The sequence below is a fragment of the Gymnogyps californianus genome, chromosome 23 (genome assembly GCF_018139145.2).
Source record: "Gymnogyps californianus isolate 813 chromosome 23, ASM1813914v2, whole genome shotgun sequence".
Classification (NCBI taxonomy): domain Eukaryota; kingdom Metazoa; phylum Chordata; class Aves; order Accipitriformes; family Cathartidae; genus Gymnogyps; species Gymnogyps californianus.
The window spans coordinates 5396125-5410697 of record NC_059493.1 but is presented as its reverse complement, the minus strand read 5'-3'; the positions used below and the strand labels follow the sequence as shown (position 1 = coordinate 5410697).

General features: G+C 38.6%; 1 protein-coding gene across 3 annotated transcripts in view; it reads right to left on the bottom strand.

The window, feature by feature from the left end:
- Positions 1-14573, bottom strand: part of LRRTM4 (leucine rich repeat transmembrane neuronal 4) — a 543042-nt gene that overhangs the window by 143350 nt on the left and 385119 nt on the right. The window lies entirely within an intron of this gene.

Sequence of the window (14573 nt, the reverse complement as noted above, 5' to 3'; positions counted from 1 at the left end):
ACTCCACAAAATTGCATCTATTTTATACTATTCTCCCTTGACTCTTTCCGTTCCCTACACCAGAACATACATAGACTTTTGTATTCATAAAAAGGAACCAGCATTTCCCAGATCTGCTCATTACTCCTTAAAATGAACTACTAGTTCTTCTAGCACCGAGCGTTGGTTGTGAAGGCAACACCTCTGATCTCTATAGCACAGATCCAAGTCACAGGAGCCAAATACTAACCTTCTGAATCAGTGCCAAAATTGGCACTGGCTTCAGTTGAAACAGAAACAAGACACACCAGTTCCCACTGGGAATTTCTGCCATGACTTGAACTGAATGATCTGTACTATAGCCTAAAAAAGTATAGTGTAAAATCAAGAAGTACATCATTATCATTCACTTGTAATAAATTAGCCCCCTTCAAAAGGATGCACAGCAGAAATGGTGGTATCCTTCAGTATTTATCTAGTCACAGTAGCCACGTTTGTCAAATCACGTATGAGAAAACTAGCTGATACAATTTAATCCAGAAAAATTATATGCATTGGATCACATAATTCCTATCTATAAAGCATTATAAACAGCAGAATTCGCTGTTCATTCAACCAAAAAGCAATTATATAAGCAGAGCAATGGGGAAACATCTTCATAGCTTCAACAGGATGGAGAAAAGATCAAACCATGAGAAAAGGAGGTCAGGACTTACATTTTGAGGTCATTGAGTTTAAAGCTGGTTTTGTTATGGGGATTTTTGTTTGGTTTATTTTAAACAGAAAGTTTGCACTACAACACTCACCACCGCCCAGAAGCCAGAAAATACATGGATGTGTTAGACTCAGGCTAGAGAAAATGTGAAATGAAATTAGCAAAAAAAGGACATCTGCATGGTCTGGATGGTCTTAAAAATCTTTCCACTGAAGTATGTACTTGTAGTCTTTGGCATTTCCTTACGTAGAAGATGACAGGGTAATCACAGGAACGTTCCACTGTCAGAAAGCAACATACTAAGTTCTACAATCATAAAAAACATGGCAAAGCAGAATATGATCACTGCTAGAAATGTTTGGACATCGGATGCTGTACTGAAACTGAACTACTGAAATAACTCAATCTTCCATGCCAGATCATATACTATGTCTGAAAAAATTATTTCTTGTGCATAGAAGCAATGGCTTGGGTTTACCAACCTAATGAAACTGACAAAATCATACTGGTAAGAAATTCAACTTAGTGTAAACTTCCTTTTCATATGCTACTTCACAGTAAAGACTTCAAAATACCAAACTATAGGCACAGTTTTAAAAGTAGTCAGTTCCTGTTTCCATATCTAAACAAAGTGATAAAATATAATCACAGTGTTTGTTTTTTCTACAAGTGGTTGAATGCTGAGTAGTTTTAAAATTCTGATTGTTTATTTACAAGGCAAACTTTCAAAGTATCTGAATGCTCTCTGAAAATCTGACCATTGTTACAATCTCTGGCTTAGCAGCTCAGGGTAAAGCTCAGCTCTTTCCAACTCCCTGTGTGTATTTGCTACCTAGATACTTAGGCATAAATGCTTTTGAATATTTCTACCAATGTGTCTGCATGGAAGTTCCTGAGTTTCTTCTCAAAGTAAGATGGACTCAGCATAAACAAATAAAGATGCCTGTCATACAAATAATATTCTCTTTTCTATAGCTGTATATACTTAATATGCTTTTGTCTATTTAAAATGTTCTTCAAGAAGTCTTCATAATTGAGGAACACCTAAAAACTCCATTACTAAAAGCTCCATCTACTGGTTATGAATGAGTACTAAACTCAGAAACATCAATGTCCATCTCACCAGCAGTTCATAAATGATAAAGGAACACATCAGATGTAAAACCAATGTCTCACCTAAGTTTCAAGTAACTTAGAATTTTGAAGCGGAACACTTAAATTCAGTGTTGAATGCTTTGCTCGTTGTTCACTACTCAGGTTTCTTACTGCCTTTTCATCATGGTAATTATTGTCTTGCTTTGCTCATTTTCCATATATTACTTAGCCACTACATGTATTAATGCACTGGAGCATTCATAGGGTGAAAATAATGGAAAAAAAAAAAAGAGACAAAGGTACAGGTCAAGGAGGGAAAAATGTTTTGTGTGTGGTGAGACTACTTAAATACAGGTTTTTTTCCAGAAATAATTCAATGTAATAAATTACTAGTACTCAGAAGAGCACTTCTGTAGTGACTGTAAAAACACACCCTAAGTCCCCTGTTTTATACTTTGCTCACAATGATTGTTTTTCAGCAGTGACCTCGTGGGAATTCAGGCTAAAAATTGGAGTATTCTGTGGAATCAGAGTTAAGGAAGATTCTCAAGACTCTGAGTTTTCTTGTATTGCTTTGTGAACCATTTTGGCAGCCATTGAAAACTTACACAGCTTAATGGGTTCAGCTTAGGCCTAGAGAATACACGAACCACACACTTGTGCCACACACTGCAGAAGTCACCTACAGATCAATCACTAGGGTCACTGCAGGCCTCAAGCCTCGTCTCTCCTGAGCCACCTTGGAGGACACTTCAGAACTACTTTCAACATCTCACTTTGACTGATGGAACATACTAAGTATTTTTTGTTTCTTCAGCACCTTTCTCTGCAATAGTACCATGCATTTTACTAGCAGTAATTAAACTGTCACTCCCTTTCTGACTTCTATTTACACTTATTTTAAAGATGCAGCTACTGAGACATGAACGTACCAAATTATTTATTCAAGGTCACACAAGGAGCCAGGGACCAAGTCAAAAACTAAAAATCCTGCCTGATCAATCCACACACTTCTTATTAGTCAACACACTTTCTTTTACAACACTTTTGTGCTGGCTTTCAAAGCTCCATTAACACACCTCTTAACCATTTTTCTGCTTCCGAGTGAGTTTCACAAGGCTGTCACATATCCCCAGAATGATCAACACTGTTAAAACTTCAATGGAAAAATCAGCAAAGGAATATAATACCAGGAGCCACTGAGGCATCTTGAAAATCATCTGCATTTTAAGGAATAATTAGTAAAGAATGGCATTATTCGTTTACAGTGTTGGGAAATCAAGGCTCTGCATACAACTGCTGGAGAGAGCTGTCAGATGTATCGTTACACAGGAGCCATATAAATCAGATATTACTATTTACTTGTTGTTGTAATACAAGGAGGAAAAGGAACATTCATTGAAACAAATGCAAACTGTAGACAGTATCATTTTCATTTATTATTTATAAATACTACTAATATCTAAAGAGCAAAAGCCCATGTATCATGAGAGCTACTGTGCAAATTTTTAGTAAAGGAGAATTTTTTCTCCAGAGAGTTTGTAATCTGAAAAGAATCAGATGAACACATTTGTGAAGGGCTTTTTCCAGGCACATGTGACAGATCAGCAGCAGAGCTGGGTACAAAGCTCCCACTTTTCTTATACTATCCACTAGATTTCCTTAGTGCTTGTATTTTTTTTAAATTTTTTTTATTTTTAAGTCCTGAAAGCATACGTATTTTGTTTGACCAGCATAAAACACAACAGGTTTCCAAAATCTGTTTAGAATCACTGGATGTTCCTGCCATACAAATAACAAATAATAAGCAAATTAAAACTAAATTTTGGAAGGTTGTACCTACAGCTTCTCAGGGTGCAGTGGGGATCAGCCTTTATTCTGAAAGGGATGATAAAAATTGAAAGAAGCAAAAAGTGGGTAAGCTCAGTGCTTGGTAGAAGCCAAGTTAAAACACTAGTGAACTAAGTTTTAAATCTATACTTATGTTATTACAAGTGCTGATCTGAATACGTGTGAATGATCTTTTACAAGGCTGTAGCTATTATCAGTTTGAATGAACAAAAGAGAGGCAAGTTTATAAGAAGCTGATAATGGCTGCAGTGCTGAAGTTCCAATCTCATTAATTATTTTCCTGGATTCTTTTTACCGCTCTAAAACTTATGTTTCTCAAACGTCTTCCTCCCTCCCTCCCTCCGTCCCAGACAGCTAAAATCGTGTCTGTTTTCTCTCAGGCAGCATAAATAGTCTTATAGGGCCTGTAGGAGATTATCTGTGGTTTAGTAGAGAAACGAAAAGGGCTGACATTGAGGCCACAGTTCAATGATACAGCAAATCTAGCTTTAGGGCTTCTAGAAGGAGATGAAAACCACGGTGTCCACATGATGCAAAGCAATGATTTGGTAGGAACTCAGTCTTGTGAGTATAATTCAATTACAAAAAACCTGATGTTTTAACCGTACCAGTGTTACAGGCTTTATGCTAGATCGGATGCTGTTTTGTCTTTCCTATCCATGCCGCTCCAAATTTAGGCCAGACTGGGTACTGCCTGTCCTTCCGCAGCCAGCAGTGTACATCAACTGGCAAGGCTGGAATAAGTTCATTATCTTTTTCTCTAGCTTGAAAGAAATGTGAACCTCTACCCACATCTGATCAAGATTAAATTGGTACTACTGGTAGTGCACAGATGAAATATAAATGACTGCAAAACTACAGACTGGCGCTGTAGACCTAAAAGGTTGAAGAAACCCTCTCATTCACTCAACTTCATTCATGCATTGCCCTAGAGTAGATAAAGGAAGTATTCAAAGTATTATAACACAACAGTGATCATGAGCTTGATAAAGCTGCACCCTCGAGTTTCAGAACATCTGTCTGTTACTCTACAACTAGTCCAGACTTTCTTGATTCTACAGTTTATTTCTTTAAAAAAATTTCTGGTGTGACTTCTCACGTCTATTGAAGCATCGAAAAAAAATTTTATGGTTTGAAGATTATCAAAGTTGCCCACCAAGACTACTTCAAATTCTCACAGGCTGTATTGCGCATGAATACTTATGAGCACGTTTACTGAATCTCTAAGGCAAGCACAATCAGAAATGTCTTTCTGAATCAGGGCCAAAGACTATAATCCCAGTTCTTTGTTTTCCTTTTTATAGCAGGGAGAGATGCCCTTGTTTCTCATTAGCTGAGTTGGAGTTAAGTGTTCACAAGAATGAGAGGCAGACTTGTTTGCGCAAACTCAGATCAGAGTTTAGAGTTCTAAGCAACGTGAAAGATCATGCTGCTTCTTGATCCAGTGTGTATGTTACAGCGAAACATGTAATTTTAAGATGTAACTTTACATCATGAAACAAGTAACTGTAAAGTTAACAATCGTTGGAACTGGATATGCAAGATACCTGTTAAAGAGACTGTGCTGGAAAACAGGAAGGTGCACTCAAGTTGGAGTACCCTGAATCTAACTGACACATCATTGCTTTTTTCTCTGTCCTGGCCCAAAAGCCAAAGTGGACCCAATTTTCAAGCCTAGCTCCAGCCTCACAACCCAAAAAGCGTATTACATAGAGGTTGTTTATGTCCACCACAGATGATCTAGATCTATTATTCATTAAAAAAAAAAAAAAAAAAAAAGAAAAAAGAAAGAAAAAATATACTGAATTTTTAAAAATTAAAGAGCCTCTGATGAAACAATTCAGCAATGGATTCTTAGGAGATGCAAGAAGGTGAAATCCTGCGTCTTCCACCAAATTCTTTTCTAGTTTATGTCAGAACTTGACAGTCTGTCTGGCTGTATGGGTTTCAGAATTTCAAAGCTTCAAAAGTACCTGTGTCTGAGAAACAAGAGAAACAAAGGAAAGAAAAAGAAACTCTTTCAGACACTAAAATCACCTGCTGATCTATACACGTTAGAGCTTCCCACCAGCACCTGGCAATGCACTGGGCTAGCCATTCAATGGTAAATTACCTCTTTCCAGCATAATGAATATATCACACATACCAAGAAAGTGAAGAAAAGGTTTCCTTTTCAATGTCAAAACTTATTAATCTAATTCTTATTTATCTTGCTCTTTTAGTAAGTAGAGGCAAATACTAAAGACCTTGTGATATTTACATCGGGAATTTTGTTAGAATTATAACTTCTTTCTGTAAGTCTTTTCAGGAAGAAGGGTGCAGGCAGGTGACTGAAGCACTAGCTTGTAACTCAGAAAATAAAGAGTAATAATGACATTTTTACGTTTCAATCAGTCTGTCTGTCTCCAAGTGCTGTACAAAGGAACTCTGTAACATTATCGCCATTTACAAATGGGGAAATTGAGACATTGCAATAAGCTGATCAGGCTCACTCATCATACTGATGAGCTGAAGATCGAAACCAAGTTTCACAAGTCTTATTATAGGTCTCTGTTGTGTTCAATTCCTAGTCGAGTCAGACACATATCCTCCGAGCAAATCAAATTACTTTCTCTCTAAAATGTGTTATTATTTTCCTATCGTCTATAAGGTGCTCAAACACTACAATTTTGAATGTTATATAGATATTTGCATTTCATACCAATCCTGTCTGGCTGCAATTTTCCACAACTGTATCACCTGTGCAAAAAATGTATATATCTAGCATGGAAACATCAGTCAGAAAATAATGAAAATTAATTTTCCAGCCTCCCTGAGCTACAATATTCCAGTCAGGAGCTAATATGAGTTGCCTGAGGAAGCCATATGCTACAAGTTATGAAAGTCCTACAAAATGCAAAAACCTTGCTACATTTTTAGCGCTGTCTACTGACACCTCACACGTTACAGCCATGTCTGTAACCATAATCAGAAGTATGGCTTCAGAAAATTGTTGTTTTCTGCTACGCATTGTGCTGCAGTCCCTAGATCTGGCTTGACTTGCACCACTAAAACACTGTTGATTAAGTGACTGTTTATTTGAGTGTCATCATCCTCACTCAAGACATAGACTTAATTTTGCTCCCCAAATTAGTATTTTTACTATTTTTATGGAAGTTTCTTCCCTTGACCTGTTTCTCTAGTAGCTCTGTATTTTGGTAAGGACATCTCTTCTAGCTCAAGTGTTAAACCGAAATCCTGATCAAAGTGGACTTTCCTGTCCAAATTCTTTCTGCAGTTTCATCTTGAAGCGTCCCATGCTGTTTATCTGCTCTGTTAAAGAGCTCCTTTCCAGAAGGAGGTATGATTCAGTGTTGGCTATGGAAGTCTCTCCTGAAGTCCCATAATATGATCCAATGATACTGTGTTGTCTTTTCCAGGTTGATACAGACAGCAGCGGTTATTATGTTAGTCATGCTACACTCCACAGATCTGAAACATTGATTTCATCCCTGTTTTTCAGGATGACCATCCGAAATAGGATTCCCGATATCATATTCTATTAAAATCCCACCACAGCGAAGCGCTCAGTTACATACTTCAGCAAAAAGCCCATTGACTTCTACTGGCCTTCAGTACATACCTAAAATTTAGCATAACCTTAAACACTGTTTTGAAGAGGAAGACTTCCCTTAGCTGATACCTACAAGGTCAAGATTCCCAAAAGAAATCTTTGTATTTCATAAGACTTCACAAAACTTTTTGAGTGAAAAGCACTTTGAACTCCCTAGAAAAAAGGTCCTATGAGTATTATTATATTCGTGTCGCCTTGCAGAAGCTGATTATATGACACTAATACCTTGCAAAGAATCTTCACCCCCCAAAAAGCTCTCTTCCTCTGCTAGCAGAAACTGCAAACTTAAAGCATTTCATTTTTACACTAATAACATTTCTCTACTATGGCTTAAAAAAAAAAAAAATCCCCATCTGTTTAGCACTTTCTGAATTTCACTCCTCCCATCATTCTTCTAGTTCTAATTTGTGAAGAGGAAAAGAAAAAAATTACATAGAGTCACCTTGAGAACATATTTGAAATATATGAGTGCAAATTAAAATGACTGATGAGAGGCTGAGGTGCTGTGAATGTGTCATATTTTTAGTGATGTCCATCGAATCAATCAGCAATCAAGGAAGATTAAATTATTGCTGGGTAAAATATCTTTGTTCTGTTTATCTTTCCAAGGATTGGACCTGGTGTACTTTTGATACTGTACTTAACCTTCCCTTGAGCTTTGTACCTGCTTGAAGCTATTTGTTGAGGCCTCATCATAGAGGTTTGAATAATAATTAGAGTTTCATGATGGAGAACCACGTTGTTGGCTAGATTTATAGCACACCAGATGGCTGGGGGATGCCAGATAGATTCCAATATTTGACTGCAATGAAGAGTAAACTTAAGATTTCCCTCAATGACCTAACATAGAGGAGAGAGATTACTGTGGCAATTACTCTATGATCTCTGTCACCCCTACAACATTTTGTAAAACCACTGGAAATGCAATTAGTTTTCTACGTGACCCACCTTATTTACAATGTGCGCTGTTGTGTTAAATTATTTGGCAAAGGACAGTGATTTCCAAAGCAATGGCAGTTCCAGGTGTTTGCATTTAACGGAGATACAACAAGATATGGTAGGCACAGAGCGCAGGTCATAACTTCGAAAGTCCACCTAAGTGGCTTGGATGAGTGAGGTCAGGACAACTTCTGTTCTCCTTGCATACAGTCGAACAATTGCCCTAAACAGCTGCTCCTTTCAAGGCTGACATTGCAACCTGAGCTTATAATCATATTACCTTACGTTGACATTATTGATGTTATTGCATTTATCAAACTTGTAATCTTATTAAAACAATAAACTGGTTTAATAAGACCTTTACCTATGGTTCAGGCTCCCAGGGAAGGAGCAGATGGTCCTGTGAATCATTCTGTTGTATGCTCATTTACGATTATGGGGGATGGGGTTGTAAGACCCCACTGCTCCTTTCAGCTCTATGTTCCTGTGTTCAGCAGCCCATACCACCTGCTAAACCAGACTTTTTGGGAAGCTTCTGTCAATAACAATATCATGACTGCAACAATATTAGGAAGAGAGAGAAAGAAAGGGAAAGCATACACACGTTAGATTTTTCTGTCACTGCAGTGAAACTTACCTTAAGGCTACCTGAGCACTAGGTTCTGTAAAATACCTTGCATTTCTGAGGCAGTGTGCCCAGTCCACAGGCCACTAGACTAAGATTTCAAAGGTCTGTTTCTCTTTAGCACTAATCATCTTTGCGATTTGGAAAATTCACCTCTCCTTCTCTTTGTTGCTCCTCCCATTGGAAGTTTGTTTTCATTACAAAGGTATGTAAGCTTCTTGCCATATGGAATACCAGTTACTACAGGCTTGTAGAGTCCACAACAATGAACACCCTCTGAAGTACTGCAATACAAGTAACAGGTAACAGATACTGTTTGTATTTCTGCTGATAAAAGCATGCAAGTTAAGTCCTCATTTCAACTGCTATGTCAGTATTCTCATTTCAGTTGACAAATGTTTGCTTTATCCAACTGATTCAAACACAAAACATCTCGAAGCAATAGAAACAACATATAACCTATTAATTAAACATTCAAAGGTCATTCATTTGTTAAGAAAACAGATTTCTAGTGAATACTTCATCTACTCTGCTCTCAGGTTGCCAATTCAGTGGTTTTCAGCCAGAATTGTCAGTGTCCTCCTACAAGGTAAAATATTCTCAACTCTAAATTGGTGCCATTTTTTTCTCTTCCAGGACAATTTCTACTTCTGAGACATACAAAAAGGAAGTCAAAAGGAACACGGGTCTCCACAGAAACACCTTTATATTGGAGGTAGAGAAAACAATTTTCCTTATATGTGCATGAACACAGGCACAACCCCATTCACATGGTAATCTTTAAGCTGTCCCATGTGGGATGACATCAGCTGGAGCGATACAATCACAAACTGTGAACTAGAAAATAGCTTCTAATTTTGCATCTCAAATCAGCTCTTTGCTAAGCTTTCTCATTTCACCAATCTATAGAACGCAGATATCTTAATAGAAACCTATTTCATGGCTATGGAGGTTGCTATTCTGTTGCAACATCAGTGAACACAGTATTGCTTTTAGCAAAACACTAAGTCATAGGTTCTTTCATTAAAACACTTTCAAGATGAAAAAGTATTTTCATTACTAGGTGTCAAGGTATCTTTTAAAGTAACAACAAAACCGGAATCTGCACTTTAAAAGAGGCAAATTAACAAAGGGCTACGAAAATTATAAAGTTGTTATGAAAGTGATGAACACTGCAGGATGCACATAAAATGCTCAGGCTTTCTGAAAATATTCTTTATTTTCAGGAAAAGTACTTTCCTTTTCAGTGGGAGTTGGCTGATTTATAACACCACATTATGTCAACAGACAAAAATCTAGAGGGTATTGGTTTTTGTTTTTAATAAAATTTAGTGAAGCAAAGGGCAAGCTTTTCTGGAATGCTTCCCCTGCCCTGACAGCTCCCAAAACAAATGAGTGAAGACATGATTTTTAGAACCTAGAAAGTCCCAGTGACATTACAGGCCATTCCAGCAAACTACTATGTGTATAGAAAAGATCAGTCCCATAGCAATTTATTTCTTTTAGTGGGAACTATGGTAAGATCCGTTGCATCTGCCCCACCAGAGCAACTTGGCGGGGCTTAGCTCATTACTCAGTGGGGCACCTTAAATTGTCTAAACAATACGTTAATGAATCGTATCAGAGGAGTTGAATTATTCTTCTCTTTCCAAGTCTGTCATTCTCTATTTGGGTAAAAATCTGTCTGTTAAGGTTGTCATCCTTCACTGTGTCTCAGGTCACCATAATTATCTACTGCGCTACCTGCCTCAGAACATGGGGACATTGAGAACATAGTGGGCTCCCTCAACTGTAACACCTCCCCCTCCCTTGTGGGACCTGCTAGAAAAGCGATGAGCAAATCCTCCATGATTTGCTTCCACATGTATCTGAGATAGCCATTGGTTTAACCTTAGCTTGTTCCTCTGTAAATGTGCTTGTTCATTCTCATCCCGGATGGGCATGGTAACCAAACAGAACAATTTGAGTCAAGTAGGTATTTGTGCAAAGACACACAAAGTATGTCCATTATAAGCTTTTCGGGCCAGTGCCATCTCTTTGATCTCTGTTTGTACAGCTTCTACCACAGTGTGTGTAGGATCAGATGTTACCTTTGAGTGCCACCATAATAATAATAAAAAATGAACAATATACCAGTGCCTTTCCAAAGAGTAAGCCGGGAATTGCTGTACAAAGACAGTGTTTTCGATCAGCAACAGCCTATTTCTTCCATGTTTTCAATCTCCAATGGACCTTTCTAATTTACTTATACAGCCTCCATTACCATGGTAACTGAATACGTCACAGTCTTCACTGTACTTATCCTCACAACACAATTGCAAGATATGGAAGCACAATAATTCTGTGGGTAGATTTGCAGATTACTGGTTTACACTCCAAATTCTGTCACTTTGAATTCACTACTACTGTCCTCCATGCTAACTAGATTAAAACCAGTGCACATATGGCTCCTACAAATAGATTTTTCCCATTTGCTCTGAAGTCAGTAACTGGGGTAAACACCCAGAGACCCCAGCAAGCTCATCTAATCTAGACCAAAGTCCAGCACAGGAGAATCCTCTCTTAAAACTGCAATCCATAACTACCTAGGTGAAAGATGAATGCATGTGTGACTACCTGCATTCCAGTCATATATTAATTTGCTGTGCAGAAATACCCACAGCAATCTGAAATTAGTTTTCATTTTCTCTTCCTGGCCAATACACCTATCTGCCCTGTGCCACAATGTATCCCAAGACGTTCTAACACTGAGGCACAACAGTGTGCATCTATGCCAAGCCAGCCATTCCAGCTTAACTCTGAGCTGTCACAAGAATAGTAAATGACTAATGAACCCTTCTCCAAAACACTGTCTCATTAAGAGTGTGTCCTCATTAAAAGGGGCAAATTTACCATAAACACTTGTATCCCTTATGCACAGACCTCAGCAGCAGCTGAGCATAACATACAACATTTACCCCCTGCTATCTAGTACACAGTAACACTGAATGCTCTGGAATTTTAACTAAACATACTATGTGGACAGCTCTCCGCCCAGTACAGCCAAAGCCTAAGGGAAGGAGATCCAAATACAAGGGGCTCTGTTTATGCTTCATTTGGTATATGTAGCATATCATCCCATACATCTATTCTGACATATATGAACCCCTCTGCATTCTATACAGTTGGGATAGTCAGGTACTTCTAGAAATTCCATCAGGCAAGTGATCTGAATATTTTAGCATGTTCAATACCATTGAGCAATCAGGCTTCCAAATACATTTTTAAGGTAAGTCTTAGGCACTGAAGTCCCCTGCATTGAGTGCCTGAACCCTGCATCGAGTCCCTGCATTGACCCAACAAAACGTCCTTTTCTCTTCTCTATGAACTCACAGCATGTTTTACAAAAGGAGTCTGTCATGCAAGTCAATGCAGCTATGCTGAATTAAGATTATCAGAATACCAACACTACTTTGAGAGGCAGTTGCCTTTTGGGAGAAATTGATTTATTGTATATGAATATAACAAGGCTTTCAATTATATTCAGTCTTTAAAGAAAAATTAGACTTCAGAGTCAAGCTTATACAAATTATTAAAAGATGGACACCAGTATATAACCTAGTTCCAAAACCCCCTTAAATGGCGACTCTCTTAAATTAATACTCTAGCCACATGATGGCCCTTTTACAAACCACAGTAATATAAAGGGGCTTTTCTATAAGCAAGAATTGAGTTCAAAGATTTTTTCATCCCAGTTACACACATATTTGCAAATAACTCATTTGCTGGACAGTTAAGTATATAAGGAGAACATTACAAACCAGATGATTGGAGGGAACCTTGATCTGCTGAAAAGCCACAGAAGTTTCAAAGGTTCATCTACAGCATAATGTTTTAAATCAAACTAATAACAGTCAGCTCTGCGCAGAGAATGTATATAGAAGACAATCTTACAGTTATCAGTTGTAGAATTAACGTGCAGCATTTGTTTGTGTGGTTAAGAATCCAGCTGTTGGCCCTCTGGAGAGAGGACCTGATGACCTCATTCTCTCCCATCTCCAGGCTCCTGGCTTTCAAAAATCAGCTCTGTAGACACCATCTCCTGAAGATTTCCAGATTTTTTTTTGGCCATAATCTTAGTGACACTTGGTTATGCTCTATTTCCATAAGCTCTAACAGTATCACAAACATTTTGTTCGTTTAACCTCCTAAGACTCCACGCAGAGAACTTTTTGGGGGCACACAGTGGCTTTCATTTGGTCATGCAGTTAGGTTTCCTTTTACAGTCACCATGGGATATGGTGCAGCTGGGGACATCGCCATGAACCGAGAAACACTGCCTGGTATTTCATCTCTACACAGATCATGCGCTTCAAATGCATCTCACCATTGCAGCCCCATCAGACCTTCTGGCGATAGGGCCAACGGGGAGTCCTGGCATCAGTTCTAGCTCAGCTGGGTGAACATGCCCTTGCACGGCATTGTACCGAGTCGGCCATCTCTGCTCCCTGTGAGCTTTGAAACTGCCAGGGTCGTATAGACTGGCTTCGGGAAAACAGGCAACATGAAGTTGGAACCGAGAAATATATTTCTCCTACTAAAAAGCACACACAATTAAAAACCCCTCACATACTGACAAAGTCCTAATGCCCTTGGGAGACTTGTGATGAAGGGTGTTGCTGATTATGCATACATACACAGACATCCTTTCACACACATGCCTATGGACAGAGAGTTAGGATATAGGAATATGTGGAAAAGAGCATGCAGACCTCAAAGTTAATTTTGCATATTCTCTCCCAAATAATTGATGCAAGTTCAGGAGCCATCCCCCTCACTATTTTTTGTTTGATTTGGTTTTTTACCTTCCCAGATACAAAAAAGGTCAATTAATATAAATCTTAAAAGCTTTTAATTAAAAATCATAAATCACCCAACCATTTCACTCTAGCTGCCTGTATATACATCTCCCTCTCTGAATACAGGTTTTTCTTCTTACACTTCTATTGACCTGGAAGACAGAGAAGATGCAAATCACATTCAAACCTTTTAATTGGTTCTACTCAGCATTCCTTTATTGCTTCTACATAGCAAGCAGTGGCACCTCCTTTGCAAACGTAACGCTATGCTTCTGGCCAGATCTCTACTTGTTGTCTTCTAAGCCAAGTGTTTGGAGAGAGTTATGCTAAATGGCTATGTCTTTTTAGGCTTATGACAGGTTATCTCTGGTTGGTCTGACCAAAACATTTGCCTATTATCCTTTTTACCCTTGCTTTCTCTTCATAGCTCTCCCTCTCCAGCTTCATTTTCCAGTTGGCATGTAAGGGCAGATTGTACCCAGCGCTATTACGTTACGTGCCTAAGCAAGGAGAGCTTCTCACTTGCCCCTGAAGCCCTCACAATAGTAGGTCACAGTTTTGGTGTCCACAATCCCCTCAGACTCGGCATCTTCCCAGCAACTCATGAAAACACTGAGCAGTGGTAGCTGCAAACAGCAGAGTTATGATTTCCCCATTTGCACAGGTCACCACCGTAAGGCCTCAGATACGGACACTTCCTAGAGCACTTAAGGGCCTCTGTTTTCAAGGATCTTAAATACAGAATCCCCCTTCCCAAGAGTGTTTAACCTTTTAACTCCCCTATGGCCTCGTCAGGGCCTGATACTACTGATACATGTGCTTAACTTCAAGCATGCAATACCAGTAATGCTGACTTACAAGCTTGTGCCTAACCATAGGTAAAATAATGACCATCTCGCATTACTACTTAAACTTGTG